Raw genomic sequence first — 12,778 nt, forward strand, 5'->3', positions numbered from 1 at the left:
TCTTTCACTGCCAACCAGGGCAGACTCAGCTGCTGATGTCAGCTGGGGACAATTGGCTCTGGAGGTGGCTTGTAGCCCTTCTCTTTCTATGTGGCCCTTCCAGGGTTATGAAAGCTGTTTCCTGGGTAGAACCTCTTTGGCTTCCCTCCTGCTGTGTCTCTGACTCACTTTGCTTTTAACATCTCATGTGTTCTAAGGGACAGTCCAGGATAATTTCTCCACATAGACCCATTGTTTGTAACTAATGTCTATAGAGTTCTTTTTGCCATGTAATCCAGATTCTGATAATTACAGTGCGGCTATCTTTAGAGGTCATTCTATCTATCATTTCTGTAAGGACCAGGCTCAGTATTACATGCCTGCCACTCATCAATCTGGGCCAAGATGTGTTTCAGAATTCAGATAATCTCAGACTTTATATAAGCAATGTATATGCGTGACTCCATATTGGGTCACATAATTGAATGCGGGAGATGCAAATTTCGGCAGTAGTACAAAGTTTTTGAACTTACAATGAACAAAACTAATTCAAAATCAAACATTTAATGAATCCAAGGACCTTCTGGTAGCACTCATGTGACTTCACTGCAGCCTTGGAACACACCACCACGTTGTGAGACTGTAGTGGACTATGCTTGGAAACTGCTTGGAAAATCTTAACTCAGATTTAAGAACATTATATGTTATGAATTTCAGCTTCAATTGCACATGCAAAGCTTCCTGTTCTTATAGAAACATAATGGCTTAACTATAGAAATCAAATAGTTTCCTGCAGCCATCCCTCAATATGTATGAAATTAGCATGTCTTTGGATTATATTATTAAAATGTTTGGCTTTAAAAATTGTTGTTTGAGTTGCTGACGTCAGTTTTAAACTAAAAATAAAAAGTAATTTTGGCTTGGAATTAGAACAGAATTTTTAGTAATTTCTGAAATGGCCCTAAAAATACTTCTGCCTTTTTATACTACTTTGTGTATTTATATTTTTGTGAAGCAGTAGTCTCAGTATTGATGATCATGAAATAAAATATTCTTTAACAACCCCCCCCAAAGAAAAACAGTAAATATGTTCTCTAACCTGAAGAAGCAAATATTCAGCCTAGATTGAATTATTTATACACGAAATAAATGAACACACCGGCACTGAATTCTGAAACACATACAGTTTTATTTTTATCTTTAACCATTGATTAAAATAATATGTGTATCAAAGGATTGTTTTAAAATAAATTTCTTCATGATTTATTACCTGCAAATGTTTGATTTGTTTTCTCATTTTACATATTTATTAATATGGGATCACAGAGCAGTTTCTCAGGTGGAAGAGGGTGACAAGGGGAAAAGTTTCAAAGCTCCTGACTATACAATGGATAATGCCCCTTAGGAAACTTAGTGGAAGCCCTGTATAATCCAATATCATAAATATTACAAGTAGCCCCATGGAAGTCCAAGCCAGGTTTTCCCTTGCTTGCTTCGAAGCCTTTTAGATTTCGTAATTTTCCAGAAAGGACTGTTTTTGAGTTGTGGTAGCATAATGAAGAGCAAATCTGATAAATGAAAAGCACTGAGCTTTCTCTGATTTTGTGCCAGCAGGGCATTCTTGCTTACTATGAGATGAAAGGTATTTAAACAGTGTTGTAATTATAGGCCATATCTGCATACCCAACACCTGCACCTGGGACAGATATCATCACTAATGGATTGTGGCCTGAAGGGTATTTTCTCAAATCATTTCTGGCTATTGAATAGGGTGTCTGTACAGTTTCAATGGCCAAAGCCACTGACACCGTGAGTTTAATACTTCCACATTCAAGCAAGAGGTAGAGGTGTACAATCCTGTACAAGAAATGTAAATTCCTTGTAGAAGGCCAAGGCTAACTCAATGTCATTTTTATGAACAGAGAATGAATTGTTCTTAAGGCAAGAAGAAGACCTGTTCACATCTCCTTTTTTTGCCACACCCCTTTATCCCTGACTCAGAACTTATCTCTTGGTCACCCTAGAGATAGCTGTTCTTCTCACTTCTAAAGTATGTAGAGAGACACAGCTTTCTATAGTGGGACTTTCTACGGCTCCACCAATGGTATACATAAGAACATAGAGGCTATTAATCAAGTTTAAAGCTTAAGGCTTTTGCATGGGTAGTCTCCGGAGTCTTCAGATCTTAACTGAGCATTCCAGTCTACAAGCCAACACATGGCTAGCTCTGTACTTCTCTGCTGCAGCCAGGCCTGTTCCCACCATATTGCTTCTGAGTCCTCCACTTCTGCTCACCCCAACCCCCCACTGCATCATTCCCTCTGTCTGGAAGCTCCACCCTTCATTTCCTGGTCCAGCAATTGGCTGTCAGCTCTTTTTAAAAAACCAATCTCTCACACAATTCTAAATTGCCTTTAGGCATAGTGAGCTGTCTGACCTTCAAGTATCTGAGCAGGTGCAGAAGGACAAGTATTTACAAAAATAAGGTAGGTGATGAGCCACAGAACAGACAATAAGAGAATCCTGCCAGCAGTTAGCTCTTCCTTGGTACAGAATTAACAATTGAAAAATACAAAGACATACCTTCTTACAATGTAAAGAAAGGTTAACCTAACAGCTTTCTATTCTATGGAGTGGTTTCTGGAGTTGTAACCAGAACATTAAACGTCCAGGTCAACAGATTTGATTTTGAATTATTTTATACTAAAGTGACATGGACTATGCCTTCATTAGCAAATGACTTCATCCAAAGGCATCCTCTGGAGAACAGAGGAAGATCTGATCTCCAGTTCTAGGAACAAAGTATTTCTGCCTTACCTTTCTAACTTCTAGAAGCAAACTAGAGGTTGTGGTGTTGAGTAATTTGAACCCTGCTATCAGGGTGTGACAATATGAGTTTTAGTCTTAGGACATCTTTCTATATAAACAATACGATGTTCACAAAAAATTTCTTTAAATAATGCATCTATTTTGATTTAAAATTTTGTTTTTATCAAGAAAAGTCGCCAACTGAGTGTCTAAGAAAATATTAGATACCTGTAAGACATGTTGCTAACACAGCAGAAGAAACAGACACTTTAGTGCTTATAGGCAACTCTAAGGCTTGGGGCAATAGCTGCTACAGGATCCCCTTCTCTCCATATCAGAGAGAGTAAACGGAGTGACACCATTTCCTTATGACGGGTGCTAAGAACTTTGGTGACTATGAAGTTTGCCCTACAAAAGCTGATGGAAAAGTAGGGATTCTTCACTGAAGTCCACTGGGTGTGAGACCCTCTCAGGAGCACAGCCTTGGTCCTTGTCGCTTTGTTAGAGGTAAGTTGGAAGCAAGAGCGTCTCCCTGGTTTGTTCATGCTGAGGAGGAGGCTGTGCTCCTAACATTAGATGTAAACAGTATTTACCCCTTCCACCCAAATTGATTCTGGGGAGCCAGTGAATCTATGGAGCTTCCTTACGAGCATAGGTGGAAGGTTACTTACCAGGGTATATGTCCTGTTCCCTAACAGGTCACACCTGAATATTCTTTATCCGGCAAGGATAAGGGCTTCCTCATAGCTGCATAGATGGAGCACACCTCCAACCTCACCTAGTCTTCCTTAGGCCACATACAATTAAGGCAGAGTGAAATACAACCGGTAGTAGAAAGCTGATGGGTATTTCAGGGAGGGCCTTGTGACCCTTCACACTCCTCTATGAGAGGCTGTAAACAGTCACCATATCTAGAAAGAATGATATTTTGCCAGCAGGCACAACAGAATGTCCCAAGAGGGCAGTTACTTGGTTTAGAGGACAGTCGCTCACAACAGGCTGTTAGAGCTGAGTACATGACTTTTATTCTGCAAAGCTGCTGCTGTCACAAAATACCTGGCTTTTCCTTGTTTTAGGCTGGGGTGGGTCTTAGCAGATCACAGTGAACCATCAGTGTTTGTGGGTGTCTGTCACTGCACTGCAGGTGATAGTCAGTAGCAAGACTTTGAGGTCACCCAGATGGGTTCTGAGAGACAGGTTGGGAACCAGATGCCGTTTCCAGGCAAAGTATATGAGGCATTGCGAAAACCCCTAATTTCAGCGAGTTGGTTGGGAGCTAGTTGGACCCTGAAGCTACATAGAACTCTTTGGAGACACTCAATGTGGACATCTGTCTGAATAGTTTCAATGTTTTTTTTTTTCCCCTTTCCTGCAAGAGAATTTGGGAGGGACAGAACAAGAGAATGATAAACTATGCTAATTTTTAACATAAGACCTTTGTGTTTCTCTGCTTAAATGCCATGCATAGTTTGAGAACTCAATAATATCAGGAGACTGACTATCCTTGTCCCTAAAAGGAACCCTGAATAAGACTCTATTTGCTCAGTTTTAGATTTTTATCTTTAGAGCATTATCCCTCCATGGCTGCAGAGCAAAACAGGAGATTTAAAAGCTGTGTTATCCATCTAAGATTTACATAAGTTTATCCCCTCAACTTTCCTTCATGGAAAAGGTAAGGGATCATGAGACCTCACCCCTCCCTGAGGGACCAACTATTGACAGTCAATGGTTAGGAGAATGGGCGTCATTTTCCTCCTTGGTATAGTTATTGGTTGCTTCTGCTGTAGTTGTTACCTTTTACCCACACTCATGCAAGCAATTAAATATATTCAATGAGATCTCTCTCTCTCTCTCTCTCTCTCTCTCTCTCTCTCTCTGTGTGTGTGTGTGTGTCTCAGTCTGTCTGTCTCTGTTCTCTCTCTCTTTCTCTCTTTCTCTTTCTCTCTCTCTCTCCACTCGACATTATCTGAGTTTAAAGAAGTATAACAAATTAAAAAAAAAGAACCTTCTCAGACAGCAGATTACAAAGCCAACAAGAGTCTTCATGGTCTTACATTCTTTAACCAAAAGGAGCTGAACTTGAGAGCTCTTGACTCTCAACCACATGTGTCCTCCACAAGACACACTATATGCTTTGCATACACACAAATGATCACAACCCATCTGTACACAGTGGTTAAGAAACCGCCTGTAGTGGCATAATGAAAACCTCCCATCCAGCTTTTACTTCCCTCCCAAACCAGTTAAGCCTGCTGTCTACTCTGAATGGAGCAATTATTGAAACTGGCTTTTAACTGCTTGCTTTTATAGAGGAGTGTTTGAGAAGTAAAAAACTAAGGCTGGAGAGATAGCTTACCTGGTTAGTGCTAGCATGTTTTGCTAGTGTGGGAACCTGAATTTGATCTCTAAAACCTATTTGTTATTATTAAAATCTGTTCATTTGCAATCCTAACTCTGGATGGAAGAAATGTATGAATCCCTGAAACTGGGCAGGCTACCCCTTCTAGTCTACTTGCTGACTTTTGGGCCAGTAAGAGACCCTGTCTTAAAAAAAAAACAAAAACAAAACAAACAAACAAAAAAAACAATATAGAACTGAGGAAAAACAGTAAGGTTGTTCTCTGGCTTTCTACATGCATATGTACACAGTGCAAGGGAACCAGCTTACACACATGAACGCACACAGACACACACAGACACACAGACACACAGACACACACACACACACACACACACACACACACATACACACACACACGAAGTGAAAGTCCAAAATAGACTTTTTCTTTGAAGAATCAGAAAAAGTATGTGCTGAACTGTTTCTTTTACATAGATGCCTCAAAATGCTGCAGCTGACGGTACTGGCTGGTGTCGTGTCGACTGGACACAAGATTGATCTGTGTCATAAGAGCTGACACAAGTTGTCATAGAGAAGGGAGCTTTAGTTGAAGAAATACATTCATGATCCAGCTGTCAGTCATTTTCTCAAGTAGTGACGGGTGGGGGATAGCCCAGCTCATTGTGGGTGATACCATGCTGGGTTGGTGGCCCTGGGTTCTATAAGAAAGCAGGTTGAGCAAGCCAGGAGAGCAATGTGAATGTGTAAGCCCAATAAACCTTTTCATCTTCAACTTACTTTGTGGTCATGGGGTTTCATTACAGCAATGGAAACCCTAACGGAGACCAAAGTTTTACGTTTCTATACCTTTGGGACTTTTGAGAAGCATGGAAAAGGTGGTGAGCAAACAGAAGTATGCACTGATGCTATGTGAGTGGCAGGGTTGAGAAGCTTGCACCCACCCTAACGTAGACATCCAAATCTGAGTCCCTGGAAACTTGGTGTTGACCAGCTTCCCACTGCAGTTGGCCTTCTCAGAAGTCAAACCAGGAGTGTTCTGGGAGGCCAGGGAGTTGAAGATGCAGTTACCAGTGAAGAGCTCAGTGTAAGCAGCACAAGTAAATCCATCTCTGAAGTTCAAGCTCAAATTTGGAGAACAGAGCTGACAATGAATAGAGTTGAACCATAATCCCATGCCAAACAAGTAGCGGTTTCTTTTGATGTATAATGCCTTCCAGGATACATGGAGGATGCATTTACATATTGGTTTTGTGAAAGAGAAAATACTGGGTGTGTCGGGTAAAGACAGAGAATCAACACGTGTGCTTATCTTTCTAACGCAAGGGCCAAGAGCAGTCATAATCGGGGCCTCATACAGTTACCCAAGTCCTTTCTATGTAGCTAATAGAATTCAGGACAGTTTATAGAATACGATTTTTTAGAAGACACATTTACAAACATTATGTGAGTCATATAAGCTATTCTTTTTAAAGATACAGAAAATAAACAAAAGCATCCGAAATAAAATATTAATGAATAGAAACAATGAAACTATGCCTCCATCACAACAGAAAAGCGCAGTATTGAGGATCATGTGATTTGATCTACACCGCTCTACGCAGCTTTGCTTTGCACTGTTCCTAGTGACAATTTATTTTCAAGTGGCCGTCACACTGATTCACCCTGAGTGAGGGGTGGGGAGGAATTTTAAGTCAGCAGACCAAAGGTCAAGTCGAGGACTTTGAGTCAGTCCTTTAATTATCTGGGGTTGGGTTTCCTGATCTCTAAGATGTGGGTTACATTATCTGTGTGTCACTGGATGTGAATCAAATATGACGATATATAGAGACGTGTTCGACAATGTATCATGCATGACATGAATAGCCACGTTCTTTGGTTATTTGTAGTTTCCTGTACGCCATTGCATCATGTCTTCTTATGTCAGTTATGTTTTAAAGACTGACAATCCTCTTAGCCGCAGCTCATTATTTTATACTCGAACTTGATATTTACCATACTTGATATAAATACTTAATGTATATCATATTTGATATAAGTGCTTGATTTATATCATATTGGATAAAATAGTTGATATATATTATACTGAACATGTTTTGTCTTTCTCTTTATATATATAAATATATATATATTATTTTATACTTATAGCTTTGTCTTTCTGGCCTTCTTTTAAAACCGTTTCATAGACATAAATGCCAGAGCAGCCCTTAAGACCTTCATCTCTGAAGGTCTTGACAGTTGGTCCTAGTATATTGCTTCTTCTGTCATTTTACATTGCTGTGTGGATCTGTAGGAAGAAAGGAAGGAAGGAAAGAAGGAAGGAAGGAAGGAAGGAAGGAAGGAAGGAAGGAAGGAAGGCAGGCAGGCATAAGAGCAGTGACTGTGGCTCTCCCACCATAACCATTCAATGTTCTAATTAATGTGCAGAGTACACTAAATGTGATCTTTTATTTAAAGATGTGCCCTTAAATCAAATGTTACAGCAGTGGTTCTCAACCTGTGGGTCATGACCCCTTTGGGTGCTCAAATGACCTATTCACAAAAGATTATCAAGAAACAAACACAGATACTTACATTAAAATTCATAACAATTGCAAAATTACAATTATAAAATAGCAACAAAAATAATGTTACGCTTGGGAATTACAATGTAAGGAACTGTATCAATGGGTCTCAGCATCAGGAATGCTGAGAATCACTGTGTTATAGCCTTTTCATTTGGAGCATCCAGTAGTTATGTGCAAAGATTTTGCTGGAAAAAATGAATTAGAGAAGTGGACAAACTATTCCTTGGCTTCTGTTATTTGAAGGACGCTTTGGTAAGATCTCTTTTTAAAGAACACATAGCTATTTTCAGCAATAAAATTTATCATCCTGCTTCACCTTGTTAGTTGGAAGAAACCTTTCTTTCCCGATATTTCATAAACAAAAGGCTACATCCCAGTATGCTAAAAAGCTAAATATTAAAAGTATCTTTGGAAAAGTTTCTTCTATTAAAGTGATGGAGAAGAGGGCAGTCTAATGTCCTCACTGACCCAGTTGGTGCAAGGAGAGAGACTACTGATTTTCCCAGCATTTAACGTCACTCTATCTTGATTAATAACAAAACTAGATTGCATATCTTTTAATGATTGAACAAGCATTTTTGAATTTCTTTTGAATTTTTTTATTCCCCCAATATTTATGAGGTCCTATTAAGTGTGGATCACTGTTCAATTTTCTGTAGAAGACTCAGGTGATGCTGGACCAAGCAGGCATGGTGGTTCCCTCCCAGAGGTTTTTATTCTAAATATCTTTCTATTATACAGTATTAGATTTAAGAAGCATAGTTGAATCAGATGGTTAAAAGTACAGTTGTTTGCTTTAAAAATAAGTTCTCGGTTTTATATGAACCCATTACTTTTATCTTTGTCCCCAAAATTCAATGTGAAAACCATTTGGTTTATTGGACTCTTCTGATTTAGCTGAAATGCAGGATCCCTGACATTTGTCTGACCGTATATCCCTATTTTTAAATAAAGTGAATATTGAATGAATGGTTTTGCAAATCAATTTCACAAGTGAATATAATGAAAATAATCCTTCTCACATGGCACCTATTCTCAGGGGACTGCAGTTTTCAGCTTTATAATAACCACGGCATCAGCAGCAGCAATCTATAACCCTGTGGCTTATGTAGATGAAATCACTAAACTCCCAGGTCTAATAGCATTTAAAATACACTATCATTTGTCCAACTGGATGAGCTACACTCCCAGATCTAATTGAGATCTTCATTCTGACTTGGTCTGCAGCGTGCTCCACAGCAGCTTCTGTTCTTATTCTCTCCATTTCCCTTGTTATTTGGGGGAAGATTTGTGTAGATACTAGTGGAGGTATTTTTCTTAACAGAGCTACAGGAAAGCAGACATGACTGCTGTTAACTCTGGCTGTAAATTTTTCAATGGCTGCTGATGTTTCTTCGGGGTAACGGGTAGGCGATAGCTGTGGAGGCTGATGTATGTGGGAGAAGACGCTTTCATTCCCTCCGGTGGAATGAACAGAACAAGTTTGGGATACAGACTGGAGAGGGGCCTGAGTCTCTGCCCTCATATCTATTTACAGGTTACTTTACCTCTTTGGTAAAGGGATAATACACTTGATACAATGGTCAAATGATGTATGGGAAAGTGCTTTATAAGCCAACGTCACACTGGCAGAGGGCGCTTTCCCTCTGTTTCTTTTGTATAGAAGTAAATGAACACACTGGTCACCTTCAGAGAGGGTCGGTAAAATCTCCAAGAAGCTTATTCTTTTGAGTGCTTAAATGGCAGGTATATTTCTGAGATTGTCTTTCCTTTAGTATAGACATAGGAGGAAGCTCACATTTGAGTCTGTGAAGCTGCCTGGGTTTTAATACTGAAATTTCTTAGATGTGTGGTTTTTCAGTCCACCACATTATATATGGTGCATTTCCTAAACTGGTCAAATATAGGACACTGTGTTGGAATGAACCTGCTCTAAGCCAGTCATAAGTCCTTCATCTTTAACCCTTTGAGGTAATATCAGGCCTTGGATCACCTTGAGGAACAGAGTTTTTATAAAGATCGTCCCTGGTATGTAATGAAGAACTTTAGAATTTACCGCATAGTTTCAATATATAATTTCTACTTGAAACCCAATGTGTGCTGCTTGGTTTTGAAAACTGAGTGAACCTAGAATTTCAAAGACAAAGAAACGGTGACACTCTGAGCACATTGTTGGGGGCTATTCATGACCGCAGGAGTCTCTTTAGTCCCCGACATACTTGTTTCACTGTTGACACTGTCTGGCACACTGTGTGTGCTTAGCTCCTGGCTATTTCAAGAGTATTAACAACCCTATCCTATCTGATAAATTCACAACCAGTGAGCAGATTAAAAACACTAATGAAGCAAGAAGAAGGAGAAATAGTTCAAGTTAAGTTTTAAGAGTGCTAAGAAAGCAACATTGTACTGTGTGTGAGGGAAATGGTTCTGGGGGACCCTAGGGGATCCATGCAAGAGTTTAAAAGGTTACACCCACACAGGTAATATCACTGAGCAAGAGATAAAATGAGGGGGTGGTGGCATTTGATGAAACACACAACACTTCTGCATGACTGGGTCACTATTGGATGCTTGGTAGCTTAATGTTAATTCAGGAAACACTTAAGGGTTTGAGTTCAACAGGTGGTAGGAATTATGGTGTTTCTGACAAAGTGTGAATCCAAAAGTTTCTTGCTTCATGGATGTATCCATCAACTTAAGGGCCACAGGAACTTCATCTATAACCCTTGAAGAAGGATCAAGGTGAGGTGATTATTTTCCTCCTAGCTTTCAATACACAAGAAACTGAGCCTGTTTGCAAATGTAATGCTCCATGGATCCTAGATCAACAAGGAAAGGAAGCTTGACCCTGTCCTAAAACCCACATCTCTTGAGGACAGAAAATATTTCAAAGATTTTTCAAAGTCATCTGAGACAGTTGCAGAAGCAGTTCTAAGTTGTTTGTGGTTAGGGAACTGATCTCTGAACTCTATTTTTGATGCTGAGCGGCTGAGTATTCTTTAATAATACTAAAATGAGAAAGAAGACGGTAAGTGGGTATGGTATGTGTTTTGGGGTCCAGCTGTGGTTCTGCATCCTCTGCTTCCTCCATCTCTGGGTGTTCAGACATGCTGCTGCACACTGGGCTGGAAGGATGAAGCAAGAGTCTGGGAAAGGGTGGGGTTCTGCAGGATCCCAGGCTGGCTGGGAGTGAGTGCCAGAGGTGGGTAGGGTAGGAGAGAGAAGGCCTTCTCCGAGGATCTTAGTGTTACAGCTCTTTTAGATGAAGGCCTTCTCCTAAGGTCTTCAGTGAAACAGCTCTCTTAGATGGTCTTAGCTTGTACACATACCTTTATTCAGGGTGAACCAGGGATGTATGGAGCTTAAAGAGTGGGCAGGAGTTTTTAGGGTAAACGAAAATCACTGGCTAGAGTTTAAAGTTCCATGAATGCATCATGTCATTTATATGGAGACATTCCAGGAATCCCAGGTACCTGCTGGGCAGGTTCTTAGGTGTATGGGGGTGGGGCCAGTATGTAGGTCTGCCAAGGACTACTCAACCTTCCCCAGGAAAAGAGTGTGGAGAGTCAGGATCCCCAAACAAGGTGAAAGAAAGGGAAGCCCTGCTTGTAAACGGAGTCTTCCCTTCTGTGCCAAGTTCAGAGGAGCTACTTGGTCATGGCAGACTGCAAACTTATATAGCAAGGCTTCCCTACTAATGGGAAGTGGAAAGCCTGTAGGATTCACTAGGTTTCTAAGTCATAACCATAAGTGATCCTTTGGGCCTGTGTCTGGTTTGTCTATAACTATGATGTCAGCAGTGTAGGAAGCACATCCATTAACATAAGCCAATGTGTGTTCCCACACAGCTCTGAGACTCAGTTTCTTCATCTGAAAAATGGGTTCTAATGCTATATCTCTAATACAACACCTGACAGTATGACCTTCAGGTAACTAGCAACTACTGGTAAAGTAAGTATAAATTGAATTATGTACCACAGGTAAAACAAAATCTCAATAGAAAGCTTGAAATATGCTCTTCATATATAATGGTCCATTTCATCAGTTTTATCAAAGGCAGTGAAACCTTTGAAAAAACTGGACCCAAGATGTAATACACACACAATCAGGGTGACCTTTCCCTTTTAGCATTCTAGGATGATCGTACACCCTTGGTAGTGCTGACCTCCACAGGGTCACTCCTTAAATTAAGGAGTCCTGTTGATATCCAAGTTCCCCTAGGGCATCATGAGAACAAGACACACCAAACCATCAGCTCCTGGATTTTGGTCATTCAATCATCTCTATGCCCTACTGAATAGAAACACAGGGCTTTCGTGTGCTGGTGTGCTGCCAGGCAGCTTGGCTCAGGAACTTGGTGCCAGTAAGAAGGGAGACTTGGAGGCCTCAGATCTGTGGGAAACATTGATAGATCAACTTCTGAAATCACTTTACAATTCTAAATGCTATAGAAATGTATTTAATTTAATTTAATAACAACATAGTTTCTCAAGTTATATTCAACTAAAGCTGGTAGATTCTATCAATCTACACACACATATGTATTCCTCCAGGTAAAAAATGTTTCCATCCTATCTTCAGGGGGATAGATGAATAGCCATTTCCACTAATGTTTTACAAATTACTTAATTAGGCTCATGCAGATATGAAATTAGGCAACGCAATGTGAAATCTGTCTTGAAAGCTGCAAACACAGCATTCATCTTTCCCCATTTATCTTGAGTTGGGAACATCTTGGATGTGATGCAATGAACAGATGCCAAGATGTATCTGTGAACTTTTCACAGAAGAGCCAAGACAAAGGCGACATCCCCAGCGGCTGCGAACATCTAGGGAAGACTGATTTCAGAGTGTGACAAATTATCTATCAAGCTTGGCACCAGCCGTGAATCCTGCTCAAGTGTGGCTTGTGTGCTTGATGTCTCTGTCAGCCTCACTGCAGAGAATGAGCAGCAGCTTCTGCTGCCAGCGTCCATTGAGCCAAGTGCTTCTTTGGGCCTGGGCTTGCTTTTCCATCCACCCAGACAAGACCTTGTTCCTGCAGAAGCCCAACGTCTGGCACTCTGTT

General features: G+C 40.3%; 1 protein-coding gene across 4 annotated transcripts in view; it reads left to right on the forward strand.

Annotated features, from left to right (window-relative positions):
• The window catches only part of Sh2d4a (SH2 domain containing 4A), a 68,360-nt gene that overhangs the window by 24,203 nt on the left and 31,379 nt on the right, over nt 1-12,778 (forward strand). The gene's annotated exons all lie outside the window — the stretch shown is intronic.

Source organism: Arvicanthis niloticus, chromosome 16, assembly GCF_011762505.2.
Source record: "Arvicanthis niloticus isolate mArvNil1 chromosome 16, mArvNil1.pat.X, whole genome shotgun sequence".
NCBI lineage: Eukaryota > Metazoa > Chordata > Mammalia > Rodentia > Muridae > Arvicanthis > Arvicanthis niloticus.